The 18,438-nt window shown below is 42.7% G+C and overlaps 1 pseudogene; it reads right to left on the bottom strand.

The window, feature by feature from the left end:
- On the bottom strand, positions 1-5,441 carry LOC147926979 (uncharacterized; annotated as a pseudogene).
- Between the last annotated feature and the right edge of the window lie 12,997 nt (positions 5,442-18,438).

The raw sequence follows: 18,438 nt of genomic DNA, 5'->3' as shown, positions 1-18,438 counted from the left end.
TCACCGGAGGTCCTGTTCTGGTTGAGTATCCGCAATTATGGACGGCTGCTGCAAACGAGTTTTTCGTTTGTAGATTAGGGTTTCACGTAGTGCCGGTTTAATCTGGTTTGATGTAACCCGGCCGGTTTTGTTTTTCCAACGGTTTAGTCCGGTTGATGTAAATGAGTTGGACCCTTTGAGATTTCTGTATTGGCCTACTCCTGAAATAGTCAACTGGGCATTATATTTTTATAAATTGAATACCTTTTAAAAAAACAAAAAAAAAACAATATTTTTTGTATTTGATAAAAAATTTATAGTAGTAAAACAAAATATCAATTACCTTATTATCCTTGAGAGGTGAATTTGATGTGATCCTCCCAAGGAATCGACGCTCTAAGGTTGGTAGACTGATAATCCTAGAACTATGATGGCTCGCGAAGCTGGATGATAAGGCGTGAGATGAACTCGAAAATCCTTATGCCCCAAACTCTCTTAAAACAAACCAAGCAAAGCAAGGCGATGGAACTTTAGATAGAAGCTTCGCGGAGACAGATGACAAGGCGTGAGACTAATCCCGAAAATCCTTGTGCCCTAGACTCTCTTATAACGACTCTTCAATCCTCAGCTAGTGAATGGCAACGTCAAGTGCTGTGGATTCACTTGATATACCGAAAACTCTTTGATGTAACCCACCAAGGAGAAAGAACAAGTTCCAAAGGAACAAAGGAGTTTACCACTCTCAAATAAAAGATAAAAGATTTCTTGATTGAATGATTTCTCAATGAGATTAGATGTGTTTATAAAGAGATAGAAAACTTGGTAACAAAGCCAACTATTAATTATTCTTGAAACTAAAAGACAATAAAGATAGATAGTTGAATGAAGATTCAACTCTTGGTGTTTCTCTTCCCAAGGTGACTCTTGAACTTCATTTTCGTCACTCTTCTTGGACCACAAAAGAAAGTGATTATTTTGGACTTTCTTGGACTTGAATTAGGCTCAAAGTAGGATGGACTTGATAGATATCATCCTAGACTTGATAGATATCATGCTGGACTTGAGATATATCATGCTGGACTTGAGATATATCATGCTGGACTTGAGATATATCATGCTGGACTTGAGAGATATCAACTCCAGTAGAAATTCCCATGCTCTCTTTGGCCATAATCTCTTGAATAAGCCCATTTAGTGCATTCCTTAGTTGGTTAGCTTTTGCTCTGGTCACTGGTCCTTTAGGTACAAGCAATGGTTCCTTAGCTACAAGCTCCTCAGGTTCAAGCTCAGCTACATATTCCTCAGGTTCAAGCTCAGCTTCCACTTGATCATCCTCATTGCTTCCCATTATCATATCATGCCCCTCCTCTTCAAAAGGATTTGTCCTCAAATCCGGACCCTATGCAACAAATGGAGCCAAATCAGAAACATTAAAAATGGAGCTCACTTTGTACTTACCTTGCAGATCAAGCTTGTAAGCATTGTCACTGATTTTCTTCAAGACTTTGAATGGACCATCGACCCTTGGCATTAGTTTAGACTCTCTTTCAGCTGGTAAACGTTCCTTTCTCAAATGTATCCAAACTAGATCTCCCACTTCAAAAATCAGCTGGCGTCTTCCTTTGTTTGCTTGCTTCTCATACTGCTTTGTCCTTGCTTCAATGTTGAGTCGTGCCTTCTCATGAATCTGCTTAACAAGTTCAGCTTTCTTTTTCCCATCCATACTAACTCTTTCACTCAAAGGTAAAGTAATTAAATCCAAAGGTGTCAAAGGGTTAAAACCATAAACAATTTGGAAAGGGGAATACTTAGTAGCAGAATGAACTGAATGATATGCAAACTCAACATGAGGCAAACAATCTTCCCAAGATTTGATGTTCTTCTTAATGATAGCACGCAAAAGTGTAGACAAAGTTCTATTCACTACTTCAATTTGTCCATCAGTTTGAGGATGACAAGTAGTTGAAAACAACAACTTAGTCCCTAACTTAGACCACAAAGTTTTCCAGAAATAGCTTAAGAACTTAGTATCCCTATTAGAAACAATAGTTCTAGGCATGCCATGCAATCGAACAACCTCTCTAAAGAACAAATCAGCAACATTTGAAGCATCATCAGTTTTGTGACATGGAATGAAGTGTGCCATCTTAGAAAATCTATCAACAACCACAAAGACAGAATCTCTACCTTTCTTGGTTCTAGGCAGCCCTAGCACAAAATCCATTGAAAGATCAGTCCAAGGTTCAGTAGGAATGGGTAAAGGAGTATACAAACCATGGGGTTGAACTTTAGACTTGGTTTGCTTGCAAGTGACATACCTTCCGCAAATCCTTTCCACATCTCTCTTCATATGCGGCCAGTAGAAATGACCCTGCATAACACTAAGTGTTTTGGCAACTCCAAAATGTCCCATTAATCCTCCTCCATGAGCTTCTCTGACAATTAAATCTCTCAAAGAACAATTAGGCACACACAAACGATTTTCATAGAATAAAAATCCTTCATGCTGAAAGTATTTTCCATGAGCAAACTTTTCACAAGCTTGGAAATCTTCTTTGAACTCATAATCAGTAGCATACATCTCCTTAAGTTGTTCAAAGCCTAACAACTTAGCATCAAGAGTAGAGATAAGCGCATACCTTCTTGACAAAGCATCAGCAACAACATTGTCTTTACCTTGTTTGTACTGAATGACATATGGAAATTTTTCTATGAACTCAATCCAGCGAGCATGGCGCTTGTTTAGCTTTTGTTGACCTCTCAAGTGCTTTAGAGACTCATGATCTGTGTGAATCACAAACTCCTTCGGCCAAAGATAATGTTGCCAAGTTTGTAGCGCTCTAACTAAAGCATACAGCTCCTTGTCATAAGTTGGATAATTCAAGGTTGCTCCTCCAAGTTTCTCACTGAAATATGCAATTGGCTTCTTCTCTTGCATCAGCACAGCTCCAATTCCTACACCAGATGCATCACATTCAATTTCAAAAGTTTTCTTAAAATCTAGTAAAGAAAGAAGGGGTGCAGAAGTGAGTTTTTGTTTCAAGAGTTGAAATGCTTCTTCCTGTGCTGTCTCCCATTTAAATCCAACTTCCTTCTTGATAACCTCAGTGAGAGGAGCAGCAATGGTGCTGAAATCCTTCACAAATCTCTGATAGAAGCCAGTAAGACCATGGAAACTCCTGACTTCACCAACCGTCTTTGGACTAGGCCACTCTCGAATTGCCATTACCTTTTATTCGTCCACCTTAATGCCCTGTGCACTCACAACAAATCCTAGAAAAACAAGGTTATCTGTGCAAAAAGTGCATTTCTTGAAATTGGCAAACAGTTGCTCCCTCCTAAGAACATCTAAAACAGTTTTCAAATGCTCTACATGGTCATCTAGGCTTCGACTGTAGATCAAGATATCATCAAAATACACAACCACAAAAACTCCTATGAATGCTCTCAAGACATGATTCATTAACCTCATAAAAGTACTAGGTGCATTTGTTAACCCAAAAGGCATCACAAGCCATTAATACAATCCATGCTTAATCTTAAATGCAGTTTTCCACTCATCACCCTCCTTCATACGAATTTGGTGATATCCACTCTTAAGATCAATTTTAGAAAACACACAAGACCCATGTAACTCATCTAGCATGTCATCTAAGCGAGGAATAGGGTGGCGGTACTTTACAGTGATATTGTTGATGGCTCTGCAATCTACGCACATTCTCCAACTACCATCCTTTTTAGGTACAAGTAACACCGGAACAGCACATGGGCTCATGCTCTCCTTAATGTATCCCTTTTCCATGTGCTCACTGACTTGTTTCTGTAGCTCCTTTGTCTCCACAGGATTGGTTCTATAGGCTGGCCTATTGGGAAGTGACGCTCCTGGGACAAAGTCTATTTGATGTTCAATTCCCCGAATTGGTGGCAAACCATCTGGATATTCTTCTGGAAAACATCACCATAATCCTGCAAAAGAGAAACAATATTACTCGGAAGTTCCGGCTCAGGGTTAGTCAAACTCATGAGAGTTTCCTTGTACATAAGCATAATGATTGGTTGATCCAAAAATAAAGCTCTCTTAATCTCACTTTCTCTCACAAAGAAATTAGATTGTCTCACAGGGTTACTCTTAAAGGCCTTTAGCTGGGTTTTTGTCAAACTCTCACTCTCTTATTTGTGGTTTTTAGTGTTTAGGGGTTCACTCACATTGTTCTTTCCAAGTTGCAGCTGATCTTCGTAGACCTCTTGTGGTGTTAATGGAACTAGTGTGATCTTCTTCGCTCTGTGCTCAAAAGAATGTTTGTTGGTGTAGCCGTCATGATTAACCTTGCGATCAAACTGCCATGGCCTTCCCAACAGAATGTGACTTGCTTCCATGGGCAATATATCACACAACACTTCATCTTCATACTTTCCAATGGATAATGGAATCAACACTTGATGGCTAACCTTCATATTCCTTTGGTTGTTCAACCATTGAAGATTATATGGTCTGGGATGCTTCTTTGTATCCAACTTCAACTTCTCCACCAAAATAGTGCTTGCAACATTAGTACAACTTCCTCCATCAATGATAAGACTGCACACTTTATCCTTCACCAAACACCTTGTGTGGAACAAGTTTTCTCGTTGTTGTATTTCCTGGATCTTGTCTTGCATCACCAAAGCTCTCCGCGTAACCAACAAGTTTCCCTCTGTAGAACAAACCTCCTGTTCTTCCAAAGATGAAGTAGAATCACATTCTTTCTCTTCCTCTGTTTCAATCTCTCCATTCTCCATCAATATCATAGTTCGCTTGTTTGGACAGAGGCTAGCATAGTGTCCTATCCCATGACATCTGAAGCATTGGATATCTCGGTTCCTTGTGTGAGTAGCCTCAGCTTTTCCTTTTAACTTTTGTCCAACATTATTTGGCTTAGCTCCCACGTTTGGTTTGAATTCTGTTCTAGGCCGAAAACTTGACTTCTCCTCCTTATAGTAACTCGGCTTTGGACTAGAACCAATGACTTGTCGAGTATTGCTGTTCCTCTTAAGTTGCTCCTCAATCAGAATCGCCTTGTGCAACATCTCTTCCAAGTCTTCATAGGTCTGCAACTCCATTTGATCTTGAATGTTTCTGGCCAATCCTCCTAGAAACCTTGCCATAGTTGCATCTCCTTCTTCTTCTATGTCAGCTTTAATCATAAGAACTCCATCTCCTGGAAGTAATCCTCTACACTCTTGCTGCCTTGACTTAGACGTCTCAGTTTCTGATGCAACTCTCTGTTGTAGTGGCTGGGCACAAATCTCTTCCTCCTGACTGCTTTCAACTCATCCCATGTGTCAACAGGCTGGACTCGTCGGCGCATCCTACTAGTAACCAGTTGATCCCACCAATTGATCGCATAATCATAAAACTCTGTAGCAGCTACTTGAACCTTCTTGCGGTCTGAATAGTCTTGACACCTAAAGACTAACTCCATTTTCTTTTCCCACTCCAAGTAAGCATCTGGATAATTCTTTCCATGGAATGGCGGTATTTTCAGCTTGATCCCCCTCAAATCATCATCATTTCTCCCTCTAGCCTCTCTGTTTCATCTTGGATGCGTTTGACCCTCACTAGATGAATTGCCTCTTTGGCTGTAGTAGTAGTCTTCTTCATTTCTGTTATGTCTAGGCCGATCTCTACCCCTCCGGCCTGGTTCCTCTTTGGATTGATGTTGAGGCTGTGGTGCTCTATCCAACCACTGGTGCAAAGCCTCTATCTCAGTCTGAAACAACCGCGTAAAATGCCCCGTTAATGCCTCCATTTGTATTGGCGAAAGACCTGCTACCTCTTCTCTTCTAGGGTTGTTGATTTCAGAGTTTTCTCCTTCGTTAAAAGCCATTTTCCCTGCAAAACAAGTTAGTAAACAAAAAGATCTCACAAGTGTTTCTCTCAAGTGTTTCCCACAAGTGTTTCACTCAATCTCTCAAAATGTCCTTACAGTAGTGGTTTTTTTCTCCAAGGTTCCAATAGAACTAATCCCACTCAACTCAATGAGATACCAAAGTGTTCTAGTAACTTGTTACCCAAACAGAAGAATTAGAATGGAATAGATTGATAGAAATAAATATTTTAAAATGACTTTTTTTTTTGTTTTTTTTGTTTTTTTTTCGATCAGAACGGATTTTTTTTTTTTTTTTTTTTTTTTTGTTTCCAAAAGATAGAAAAAATGAAAAAGAAAGAAGGTGAAAGAAAGAGATGAAAATATAGAAGAAGATGAGAAGATGAAAAGGTGGATAGATGAGAAGATGAAAGTTTTGATTAGAAGAATACCAAAAGTCCTTGAGCGGGCTCTGATAAAACTTGATGTGATCCTCCCAAGGAATCGACGCTCTAAGGTTGGTAGACTGATAATCCTAGAACTCTGATGGCTCGCGAAGCTGGATGATAAGGCGTGAGATGAACTCGAAAATCCTTATGCCCCAAACTCTCTTAAAACAAACCAAGCAAAACAAGGCGATGGAACTTTAGATAGAAGCTTCGCGGAGACAGATGACAAGGCGTGAGACTAATCCCGAAAATCCTTGTGCCCTAGACTCTCTTATAACGACTCTTCAATCCTCAGCTAGTGAATGGCAACGTCAAGTGCTGTGGATTCAATTGATATACCAAAAACTCTTTGATGTAACCAACCAAGGAGAAAGAACAAGTTCCAAAGGAACAAAGGAGTTTACCACTCTCAAATAAAAGATTTCTTGATTGAATGATTTCTCAATGAGATTACATGTGTTTATAAAGAGATAGAAAACTTGGTAACAAAGTCAAGTATTAATTATTCTTGAAACTAAAAGACAATAAAGATAGATAGTTGAATGAAGATTCAACTCTTGGTGTTTCCCTTCCCAAGGTGACTCTTGAACTTCATTTTCGTCACTCTTCTTGGACCACAAAATAAAGTGATTATTTTGGACTTTCTTGGACTTGAATTAGGCTCAAAGTAGGCTGGACTTGATAGATATCATCCTGGACTTGATAGATATCATGTTGGACTTGAGATATATCATGTTGGACTTGAGATATATCATGCTGGACTTGAGATATATCATGTTAGACTTGAGAGATATCAACTCCAGTAGAAATTCTCATGCTCTCTTTGGCCATAATCTCTTGAATAAGCCCATTTAGTGCATTCCTTAGTTGCTTAGCTTTTGCTCTGGTCACTGGTCCTTTAGGTACAAGCAATGGTTCCTCAGCTACAAGCTCCTCAGGTTCAAGCTCAGCTTCCACTTGATCATCCTCATTGCTTCCCATTATCATATCAGAATTATTCCAATTTATTTTAGTTCATAGATTTTTTCATAATTTGTTAAAAAAATCATAATTATTTTAACAAATATATTATTTTGTATGTGAAACAATCCTTCCCGTTTTTTTTTTTTTTATATATATAACATTAAATCACTAGTGGTCTCATACCCACTAACATCCTAGCAACAACCAACAACTGCGGATAACCAAAGAAACAAATTCCATTAAACCAAAAGAATTCCAACAGTTAAACCAATAAGCAATAACACCATAATCCAATAGAGAAATAGCCCAAAAACTAACATCCTACAATGTTCCTTTGACTTAATCTAGCAACCTAACAACAGCTAGACCACAACCAATCAAGCCTCTAGAACATCCCTTCATCATCGCTTTGATTCCACAATCACACTTTGCCTTTACCTACACCACAAACACATATTGCAATGCATGAGTATGTTATAAACACTCAGTAAGGCAATCCTCCCATCTACTGGGCTATACACACAAGCAATAGAGTACCAATAACCAACACACAACAATCAACACACAACACGCAACGAACCAGGACACGGCATCGACCGATACCAACATGCATCGACCGATGTCAAATGAGGAAGCATCGATCGACGTAGAAGCTGCATCGACCGATGCAAGAGTAACTTGCATCGACCAGTACCCAATCTGCATCGACCGACGCATGCTCGACGCAACGCGAAAACCCTAAAGTTTATCGCGCCGTCCTCGCACTTGCATCGACCGACGCAAGCTATGCATCGATCGACGCAACGTCGAGCACCGTGATTTCCCCGAAGCTTCTCGCCGGATTTCGTTCCTAACAACCACAAAAACTCAATCCCAAGCTACAAGAAAGCTTCCTAACGTCCATAGCAACGATCTAACACGTCTAACAACACAAAACAAGCAAGTTAAATGTTTCTCTAGCTTAGATAAGCCATGGTCATGCACTTACCTTTGCCACAGAAGAAATCCAAACAAAACAAAGAGGGAAAACGCTTCTAGGAAGCTCCTACAACAATCCCAGCTACAGATCTCCACAGGAACAGCCTCAATCCTCCAGAAATCCTCAAGAACACTCACAAAACTCTCTCTCTCTTTCTTTTTCTTGAAAACGGCCAAAACTCCCCGAAAGAAACCATAACTCGATTTAAGGGTTTCCTTTTCCTTTTGTCCAAAACGCAGCGTTTGACTTAAGTCAAAACGCAGAAACTTGAACCTGCATCAACCGATGCACCAACTGCATCGACCGATGCAATCCCCAAACCGGGATTTCGGTTCACGGATGTTACAATTCTCCCCCACCAATAAGGATTTGTCCCCGAATCCTGCAGTACCGTCCATCCTCCAAGGACCTCCGTGCCACCGTCAACACGGCCCGCACGTCCCTAGACCGGACCAAACACCGTCAGCCAAGGTTTCCCGTGCCACTGTCGCAACACCCCGCACACCTCCGACTGACCCTCAAGGTCTCCCTCTAGCCAATATACTCGCATCATAAACACTATTTGCTCACAACTCAGTGCTTCCCCCGTCCGTGGTCGCAGCCAACGAATCATGCCGGCTCGCTATCAGACCAACTGCCTTAAGCTACAGCATCTAGGAAGTCACTCACACACACTCCCCCCGCTCTCGGGTCGCAACCCTCGAGACATACCGGCTCACTGCCGAGCCTCGGCTCACAGCTACGGTATCCAGGGAGCCTCACATATCCCGCTCTTGGGTCGTCACCCTCAAGCGCGCTCTCGGATCGTCATCCGAAGCAACATACCACTCCCAATCTCTAGCCACAAAGTCCATCGAGCTATCGGTATCACATGAGTTGGGCCCGCACAGCCTTGAGCAAAACAAATATTGATGCCAACGAGTATCTCCCGGCTAGATCTACCTCAACGTTTCCACAAAACTTCCCTTTTAGAAACTTTCTAATTCTGGAAACTTTCCTTTTGTGGAAACTTCTTATTTATGGAAACTTTCCAAAAATAGAAACACGAGCTATTTCTCTTTTCCCATGACAACAACAGTCAATCATAAAGAAAAATACTCATCTTATTAACCTAAAAAAAAATGTCATAATCGTTACAATCTCAACGAAAATACATCAGAAAAAAACAAAAATACAACAATCGGAGCCATCAACCCGCATCCCGAGCACCACCTCATCCTGATACTTAGTCGCACAACCAACCACCCCTAAGCGAACAAATATCAAGAGAGATGGGCTGGAATACTCCGTACCCGCTCCAGCCACGGACTACAGCTCGGACCCGGCTAGACAAGCTCAAGTCGCAGTCTGCTTCTCAAACCACTTCTTAAACCTTGCCTTCATCCTCGCCTCGGGCTCCCAAGTCTGCTCCTCTACTCCATCACAGTCCCACAAGACTCTCATCAAAGGAATCTTCTTCTTCCGAAGTTCCTTGACTCTCCTCTCGAGCACCCTCAATGGCCTCGCCTCTAAAGTCATGTTAGGCTGAAGATCCTCAGGAATCTTAGCCAACAACTGATCACCCTCGTGAAGACACTTCCTCAGCATCGACACATGAAATACCTTGTGGAACGCACGCATAACCTCAGGCAACTCCAACCGGTATGCCACTGGTCCCACCCGCTCAACCACTCTGAACGGGCCCATGTACCTCGGACTCAACTTTGTCTCTGTCAATGACCTGTTCGGACCCCACAACATGGCCATCTTGAGGTACACTCTATCACCAACCTGAAACTCAAGATCCTTTCTCCTCTTATCAGCATAACTCTTCTGCCGATCCTGAGCCTCCTTCATGTTCAGCCTCAAAACTCGAATCTTCTCCGAGGTCTCCTGAACAAAACCTGCACCAAATATGCTCCTCTCCCCCACCTGAGTCCAACATAATGGTGTACGACACGACCTCCCATACAAAGCCTCATAAGGAGCCATCCCAATACTAGCCTGGTAGCTGTTGTTATAAGCAAACTCCACCAAGCTCAAATGATCTGCCCAATGACCACCCCAGTCCAACACGCACATCCTCAGTAAATCCTCTAAAATCTGGATCGTCCTCTCTGACTGACCGTCCGTCTGAGGATGATAGGCTGTACTCATATGCACCTTCGTGCCCATCTCTGCCTGAAACGCCCTCCAGAACACCGAAGTGAACTTGGAATCTCTATCAGACACAATACTAGCAGGCACACCATGCAATCTGACTATCTCCCTCACGTACTTCTTGGCCAAAACTGCTGCTCCATCAGTTTTCTTGATGGCCAGAAAATGTGCAGACTTAGTCAAACGGTCCACTATGACCCAAATAGCATCAAACGTCCTCGACACAGGCAAACCTACCACGAAGTCCATCGTGATCAAATCCCACTTCCACTCTGGAATGGGAAAACTCTGGAGTAATCCACCAGGAACCTGATGCTCCGCCTTCACCAGCTGGCAAGTATCACACTTCGCCACCCAGTCGGCTACGTCCTTCTTCATCCCGACCCAGTGATAATACCGCTTGAGGTCACGGTACATCTTGGTCGCCCCTGGATGAATAGAGAACTTGCTCGAATGAGCCTCTCTCAGTATCTCCTGCCTCAAATCCCCACCCTTGGGCACACAGATCCGACCATGCACAAGGATTGTACCATTAGCAGAAACCTGATACTCTGCACCCGCAGCCTTAGAGGCATTCACCAGCCCCTCATCGCTCTCCTGAGCTAACCTCACTCTGCTCAACAAATCCGCTCTATCAGTTGCCTCCAAACCCAAAGGTTACTGTGAGATAGCACACAAACTCAACGCACTAATCTCACCTACCAACGCCTCCAAATCCTGCTCCTGAGCCGAAGCCACCCTCTTTCGACTAAAGGCATCCGCAACCAAGTTAGCTTTACCAGGATGGTAAGCTATGTCCAGATCATAATCCGCTACCAGCTCCATCCAACGCCTCTGCCTCAAATTCAGCTCAGGCTGAGTAAAAATGTACTTCAGACTCTTGTGATCTGTAAATACCTGTACTTTCCCACCATACAGATAGGATCTCCAAATCTTAAGAGCAAAGATCACTGCTGCCATCTCCAAATCATGAGTATGATAATTAGCTTCATGCTTCCGCAACTGCCGCGAAGCATAGGCTATAACCTTCCCCTGCTGCATAAGTACACAACCCAACCCCACTCTAGAAGCATCCGTATACACAACATAAGGCTCGTCCTGCTCAAGCAGTGCTAACACCGGCGTGGTAGTCAACATCGGCTTGAGACTTGCAAAACTTGCCTCACACTCTGGTGACCACACAAATGGGACATCCTTCCCTGTAAGCTTAGTCATCGGTTGAGCCATACTCGCAAAACCCCGAACAAACCTCCTGTAGTAACCTGCTAACCCTAGGAAACTTCGAATCTCAGTGGCACTCTACGGCCTCGGCCACTCCCTGATAGACTGAATCTTTTCTGGATCCACTGAAACTCCCTCAGCTGAAACAATGTGTCCTAAGAACCCCATCTCACGCTGCCAGAAACTGCACTTACTCAGCTTAGCAAACAACTTCTGCTCCCGCAGCTTCTCCAACACTGCTCTCAAATGTACTGCATGCTCCTCAGGACTCTTAGAATATACCAGGATGTCGTCGATGAAAATGATGACTGACACGTCCAGAAACTCCTGGAACACACTGTTCATCAATCTCATAAACGCAGCTGGCGCATTTGTCAACCCAAACGGCATCACCACAAACTCGTAGTGCCCGTATCTCGTCCTGAAGGCTGTCTTCCTCACATCTGCCTCATGTATAGGAATTTGATGATATCCTGATGCCAAGTCGATCTTGGAGAACCAAGTAGCACCCCTCAACTGATCCAACAACTCATCAATCCTCGGGAGAGGGTACTTGTTCTTCACAGTAACTCGGTTCAAACCCCGATAGTCAATACACAACCAAAAACTTCCATCCTTCTTCTTAACAAAGAGCACCGGAGCTCCCCACGGTGAACAACTAGGACGGATAAAACCCTTACTCAACAAATCCTCCAGCTGCTTCTTCAGCTCTGCCATCTCTACTGGAGCCATCCTGTAAGAAGTCTTGGATAACGGCATCGTCCCGGTTCCAACTCAATAGTAAAAGGATCCGACCGAGATGGTGGTAATCCCTACAATGACTGGAACACATCCTCAAAGTCCTCCACCACCGGAATACCGCTAACCGTAGACTTCCCCACTGACTCTGGCATGGATATAGTAAACAGATAAGCCTCACGGCCCTTCTCGATCATCTTCCCAGCCTGAACGGCTGAGATCACGAGGCTCCCCTAAGTCGGTCTAATACCCTGAAAAACTAACTTCCCTCCTGGACGCTCAAACTCCACTCTATCCCGATAGCAATCCAAATGCACCCTATGGCGATGCAACCAATCCATCCCAAGAATAACATCATACAACTCCACTGGACTGATAGCAAATCCGCTGGCCACGCCTCTCCTGCGATCTGGATATCAATCCCTCCAACTCGTCCAATGACCCTCAAGAACTTGCCTCCCGCAACTCTGACAAATCCCGTACGCTCAACAGGATCCCCTCTGATCCCCGCACTCTCGGCACACTCTGGAGTAATGAAGCTATGAGAAGCTCCAGAATCAAACATAACATGGGACTTAAACCCGCCCACCAACAAGGTCCCTACACAAACCTCATGTGTTGAGAACCTAACACTTGACCACAAGCAAAGATAAATATAATCTGAACTATTGAATTGACCAAGTTCGAATCTCAGAAGTTATACCTGTGATCGCTCCTGCACTAGTGCCACCGGACTCCTTGGTCAAGTACACCTGAGACGACTGCTCGATCCAACCCACCGGCTGCACACCGTGCTGCACCCCTGGCTGAGCTCCAGCCTGCAACACTGCTACTGCCCTCTGCTGCAACTTGGGACAACGAGGCTTGATGTGCCCCGTCTCTCTGCAGTAGTAACACCGTCCGCTGCTCTGTCACTGCCCCCTGCTCACCTCTCTGAGGACAGTTAGACACCTTGTAGTCCCTGCTACCACACCCGAAGCATCTCGCACCATCACAGGCTTGCCGCCCTTGCTAGGAACAGAATGCGGCTGAGACCGCTGTGGCTGCACTGAAGGACTGACCACAACAACCTGTGACCTCAAGTCATCCTCTATCCCAGCTGCAACCTCAACCAACTCCGCTCTCGTAGCATAGCTCCTCACTCTGCACCGAGTCCTCAAATCATCCCGCAGAGCCAACAAAAACCTCCGCACCTGAGCCGACTCTGGCTCCCATGCCCTGCCTGCATACCCCACAAGCCGACTGAACTCTGCATCCAGCTCTCGCACTGTACGGTCTCCCTGAGTCAACCCCAAGAACCGTGCCTCCATGCGATCAAGAGCCTCCTGAGGAAAATACTTGGAGTTAAACTCCCTCACAAAATCTCCCCAAGACATTCCCCGCTGCACCCTCCGTGTTGTCACCGACCTCCACCACACACGTGCATCTACTGAAAAATAAAACACTGCCAGATCCACTCTGTACCGGTCGGGACACCTAAGCGAAAGGAAAATATCCTCCATCCGCTCTCTCCACTCATCCGCCACACTCGGATCAGTACTTCCTGAGAAATACCCTGCTCCCACATGCCGCAACTGCTCCATCATCCGCACATACTGAGCATCCACTACCTCAGCCCACGGCTACACACCTGCCTGCAAACCCGCTGCAGGCTGCACCACTGGAACCTGCCCACCAACACCTGGCGGCACTACTGGATCATGCCTACCAACCACTGGCGGCACCACTGGATCCTGACCACCACCCACTGGCGGTGCTACTGCTGGAAGTCGCTGCAAAACCTGAGTTAGCAAGCCCATCAAGACATCCTCCCTGCCTGGAGCACCTCCTGCTGCAACCCCCACACCCCGGGCAACACCGTGACCGACACCGGGCCAATCCACCCTGCCGTCACCCAAACCAGCCTGGTCTCCAGACACACTAGGATGAACCTAAGACTCCGCCACCTCCTCACTGGCCATGCTCTGGGTCACACTCACACTGGCCTCAGGAACCTGACCTCGTCCTCGACCACGACCACGACCACGTCCACGACCACGACCACGACCGCGACTAACAGCATCCTCACCTCTAACCATCTGTGTCATCCAAGAACAGAAGGCTAAGCAAACAATAATTCTAATACACAAAAACACAACTCACCGTGGAATCACAAACAGGCTCGAAGAGGATGTTCTAGGACTTCATGCCACACACAATTGACCAACTCAGACAATCAATCATAGCATGGAATCCTAAACATCAACAGCAAAAGCACAATGAACCCTAGACCTAGAACCGTAAGGGCTCTGATACCAAAATGAAACAACCTTTCCCGTTTTTTTTTTTTATATAACATTAAATCACTAGTGGTCCCATACCCACTAACATCCTAGCAAAAACCAACAACCGCGGATAACCAAAGAAACAAATTCCATTAAACCAAAAGAATTCCAACAGTTAAACCAATATCCAATAACACCATAATCCAATAGAGAAATAGCCCAAAAAACTAACATCCTACAATGTTCCTTTGACTTAATCTAGCAACCTAACAACAGCTAGACCACAACCAATCAAGCCTCTAGAACGTCCCTTCATCATCGCCTTGATTCCACGATCACACTTTGCCTTTACCTACACCACAAACACATATTGCAATGCATGAGTATTTTATAAACACTCAGTAAGGCAATCCTCCCATCTACTGGGCTATACACACAAGCAATAGAGTACCAATAACCAACACACAACAATCAACACACAACACGCAACGAACCAGGACACGGCATCGACCGATGCCAACATGCATCGACCGATGTCAAATGAGGAAGCATCGATCGACGCAGAAGCTGCATCGACCGATGCAAGAGTAACTTGCATCGACAAGTACCCAATATGCATCGACCGACGAATGCTCGACGCAACGCGAAAACCCTAAAGTTTATCGCGCTGTCCTCACACTTGCATCGACCGATGCAAGCTATGCATCGATCGACGCAACGTCGAGCACCGTGATTTCCCCGAAGCTTCTCGCCGCATTTCGTTCCTAACAACCACAAAAACTCAATCCCAAGCTACAAGAAAGCTTCCCAACGTCCATAGCAACGATCTAACACGTCTAACAACACAAAACAAGCAAGTTAAAGGTTCCTCTAGCTTAGATAAGCCATGGTCATGCACTTACCTTTGCCACAGAAGAAATCCAAACAAAACAAAGAAGAAAAACGCTTCTAGGAAGCTCCTACAACAATCCCTTCCACAGGAACAGCCTCAATCCTCCAGAAATCCTCAAGAACACTCACAAAACTCTCTCTCTCTCTCTTTTTCTCGAAAACGGCCAAACTCCCCGAAAGAAACCAAAACTCGATTTAAGGGTTTCCTTTTCCCTTTGCCCAAAACGCAGCGTTTGACTTAAGTCAAAACGCAGAAACTTGAACCTGCATCGACCGATGCACCAACTGCATCTGGACGTGTCGATATCTTATTGACACTATTGAAACGTGTCACGATCTCGTTAATTAGTAAATTTGACATCAAACTTTATATAATAAGATTATTTTTTTGAAGGTTTTATTGAATTTATTATAGTTTTTATATTAGGAAAAAAACAAAAAAAACAAAAAAAGTTGTTTCTAAAAACTTACAAAATGTGGTTCATGGATTCTATGAAGGAATTGGTAAAATCTACCAAAATCTGGTTTCCCTGATATTTAGAAAATCTATATTTTTAAAAAATTATGAATGGTTGAAAAAGTAGATTTTGCATAATCAAAAGCCAAAATCTGATATAAAATCTGATGTCACTAAAGGCCTTAGTGTTACAGAAACAATCAAGCTATCTAATAATTGGGGTTTTGAATACCTTCATTATTATTTAAAGTATTTGATTGATTGATCTTTCGTATAAGAGCTTTAATTTTTAAAGCATCTTCTACTTTTATGAGTTTACTAGATGAATACCCGTAAAATGTATTGATAGTAGAATTTTATCATTTATTTATTAATTTTTATTTAAAAATTTAATTTAAATATAAAATGTATTGATAGTAGAATTATAGAAATAATGTTATAGAAATATGATTTGTCAATTTCTCTTGCTAACTATTAGAAATATCAAATTTAAAAATGTTACATTTTCTTATTAGCCTATTAGTAAAACAGTTATAAAAATGTTTACAAAACATTAGAAATAAGTACTATAGTTTATACCAAAATTAAAAAAAAAAAAAAAAAAAAAAAAAAAAAAAAAAAAAAAAAAAAAAACAAAACTACCAATAAAAGTACACGTGTGTTAAATGTAAATTTTTAAAGAAACTTTAGTGTGGTATTATAAAAGAAGAAGTCATGTGATTTAATCATAGCCACATATAAACGATGTCCAGAATATTTTGCAACACTCTCTACTCTTCTTCTCTCTCGCCGTTAACTCCAACTCGAACAAACACATCGCGATTCTCAAACAAACTCAGAGTTTGAGCTCAATCCTAGACCATGGACGATAATCTCCACCGGAAATTCATGGATTACCCGTACGTGTCACCCACGCGCAGGCAGCTTATGGTTGGTCTCATGTCGACGCTGGACGATCGCCTCCAATCGCATCTCCTTCCATGTACCCTCCCACCTGTTGTACGAAACTTCAAGAACCCTAACCGTTCCGCCGAAGCATCTATTCATATCAGATCCGGTGATAAAACCTCTCCGGTAATGATTCATTTGTTTTTTTTGGTTATGAGATTTCAAAATCAAAATTGACTGAGTTGAATCCTTACGTTTCTCCTGCCCCTGTCTTCTTCTTTTATTCTCTATTCGATATTCGCATCCTAATCCTATTATTAATATTGTTTTGGTGGCAAATACGATTGGTTCGATTAAGGAAACATTATGGAAATGGATGAGGTTGGCTGCCGAGACTACCAAGAAGGGCGAGGTTTAGATAAATCATCATATCAATTGGGAATTGGGAATTCGTTTGAAAGCACTGTAAGCTTCTTTTTTCAATCTTCGTCTTCTTCTTCCCTTTTAATTAAATGAATTAGGGATTAATCTGATTACTGTCTGTCGGGGAATTTGTTAGTATTGGTTATGTCTTTTGTTGTTCATCCATCTATGCTTCTTTCTTATTAACGTCCGAATCTTGCTTCACGTTCAACCACCGACACAAAATCTAGCCATCACTTATCATATATATTTGCTCTTCCTTTTGACTTAAGATTGGTTCAGAGGTTCTGTGTCTTAGGTTTTTATTACTTGCTTTTATGAGGAATTAGTCCATAACACTTTATAGAAAGAAATACATTAATCCAAACCAAAACTGAAGTTGATTTCTCTAAAATCATATAGAATGGAATATCGAATCTGGCCTTAGTTTCTAGGTAGCCCGTTGTATATTTCCTTGTAGACAATATTTTTTACTGTCTTCTCTGCATCATTATGGGGTTTTAGAATGCTTAAACCTGTATGAGATGTTACACGTGAGAGCGCCACATACAACTGACCATGACTGAAAACTGGTTGAGGCAAATAGAGAAGAACTGATTTTAAGCTTTGTCCTTGGCTTTTGTTAACTGTCATTGCATAGCATACTCTGATTGGGAATTGACGTCTTCGAAGTGTGAAAGGATGCTTTGAGTCAGGTGGCGATAAGATTATCCGTGGCAAAATCACTTTTTGACCAGCGTGTGTGCCCGTGACTATTTCGCCCTCAATCAATCTTTTTCCCAAACGTGTTACAATTAATCTTGTGCCATTGCATAGACCTTCTTTTTGGTTGATGTTGCGAATCAACATTATTGGAGCTCCTACTTTCAAAGCCAACTTATGTTTTGGTAGTCCTGGGAACTCTAGTGAGTTTAAATACTCAACAGTATATAGAGACTCGTAGTCAGTATTTACTGTGTCACCCTTGCCCATATTGTCTGAGCTGAGATACTCCTTTGATGTTCCTGGTAGATGTTCTAACATGCATGTATTAATCTCATCAACTGTCTCATTTCGTGGAGTTAGGATTGCTCTCTCTGTAATGCTTGCATATGTGCTTTTTGATAACTTGTTCTCTGCATTTGTGGCTTTAAAAATATCTTGTAAATGATCTCCAGTTGATTGCATTATGAATTTAGGATCAACTACTACCATCTGACCA

This window comes from Camelina sativa, chromosome 15, assembly GCF_030686135.1.
Source record: "Camelina sativa cultivar CO46 ecotype springtype chromosome 15, ASM3068613v1".
Classification (NCBI taxonomy): Eukaryota; Viridiplantae; Streptophyta; class Magnoliopsida; order Brassicales; family Brassicaceae; genus Camelina; species Camelina sativa.
This window is presented reverse-complemented; position numbering and strand designations above follow the sequence as displayed.